Genomic DNA, 1,723 nt, shown 5'->3' on the forward strand with positions numbered 1-1,723 from the left:
GGTGTGTGTGGGGGGGAGATGTCCCCTGCCTCTGAGTAGAATGGCCTTGTGGAGGGCGGGCGTCCTGCTGTGTCCCACCCCGGGGTCAGGAGCATGTCATGTCTCTTCACACACGTGTGTGGCTACCAGGCCAACACCCCTGTGTGGCAGCCAGCTGGAGCCACCTGCCCAGGGGTGGCACAGCACATACTCACACATGCACAGGTTGCTGCGTGATCCATGGTAAGCAAGGCCCACACGCGCGGTACCTGGTCTCCCTCCCCGCCCCCCCTCCCCGCAGTGAGGGGACAGTGATGGCACTCACATGTTGTTGCCTCCCAGGATGATCCTGGTGACTGCTGGGACAGCTCAGAGGTCCTGGCGGCACGGCACGCTCCGTCTCAGCTCCTGCGGCTCCTGGCGCGCCTCCTCCATGTCCTGGTCAGGGCCCTCTGCTCCCGTATCGCTGCCCCCTGGGGTGGCATGGACCATCCTGCCCCCCAGGATGCAGTCCAGGGCATCAAAATAGGAGCAGGTATCTGCCCTTGTTGGGGAGCTGCCCCGCGTGGCCCTGGCACATGCCTTTTATTTCTGTGCACACCTGCTCCTGGTGTGTATGTGGCCTTTTGTGGCCATGCTGGCAGCTATCCAGCCATACACGGCCGCGTTCCTCTGTCTAGTGCGGAGATCATGGACGTTGGAGGCCTCTCCCCAAACCTCAATGAAATTCATAATCTCCGCACTGGTCCAGGAAGGCGCCCACCTTCTCCGGCCCCTGGCTGGCTCCTGGGAGCTGGGGGACTGGGCAGTGGATGGCTGGCTGGCACTGGCTGCCCAGCTCGTTGTGGGGCCACTGGGTCAGGGACAGCGGCTGCTGGCAAGCCTGGAGTTGGCACATGCACTGTGACCAGAGTCTACCCATTTAAGGGCACCAGGGCCAGGGGAGAAGAGATGAGTTTTCCTGGTTTGGCCCAGAGTAGCCACCAGGGCACACTGGGAAGGGCTGGAGGCCCCCTATTTCGAAATGAGCATCTACACAAATAAGCTATTTCGAATTTGGAGTTACTCCTCGTAGATTGAGGTTTACCAAATTCGAAATAAGCGCTCCACTATTTCAAAATAAAATCAGTGTAGATGCTAGGAAAGAGAACTGTTATTTTGAATTAATTTTGATGTGTAGACACCCTGGCTGTGTCTAGACTGGCAAGTTTTTCCGCAAAAGCAGCTGCTTTTGCGGAAAAACTTGCCAACTGTCTACACTGGCCGCTTGAATTTCCGCAAGAACACTGACGATCTCATGTAAGAAATCAGTGCTTCTTGCGGAAATACTATGCTGCTCCTGTTTGGGCAAAAGTCCTTTTGTGCAAGAGGGCCAGTGTAGACAGCTGAGATTTGTTTTGCACAAAAAAGCCCCGATGGCGAAAATGGCGATCGGGGTTTTCTTGCGCAAAAGCGTGTCTAGATTGGCACGGACGCTTTTCTGCAAAAAGTGCTTTTGCGGAAAAGCGTCCGTGCCAATCTAGACGCTCTTTTCCGCAAATGCTTTTCACAGAAAACTTTTCCGGGAAAAGCATATGCGGAAAATCATGCCAGTCTAGACTTAGCCCCTAAAAGGCAGATGTACTGAGATTCATTTGCCCTGCTGGTTTAACAGGGCTGGCGCCTACTGATCCTCAGGCCACTCTGCAAATCTGTCTGTTTACTCGTGTGTTTTGGGGAGGAACTCGGCAGCTGGCTGCTGTCA

This window comes from Pelodiscus sinensis, chromosome 9 (genome assembly GCF_052426305.1).
Source record: "Pelodiscus sinensis isolate ZL-2025 chromosome 9, ASM5242630v1, whole genome shotgun sequence".
NCBI lineage: Eukaryota > Metazoa > Chordata > Testudines > Trionychidae > Pelodiscus > Pelodiscus sinensis.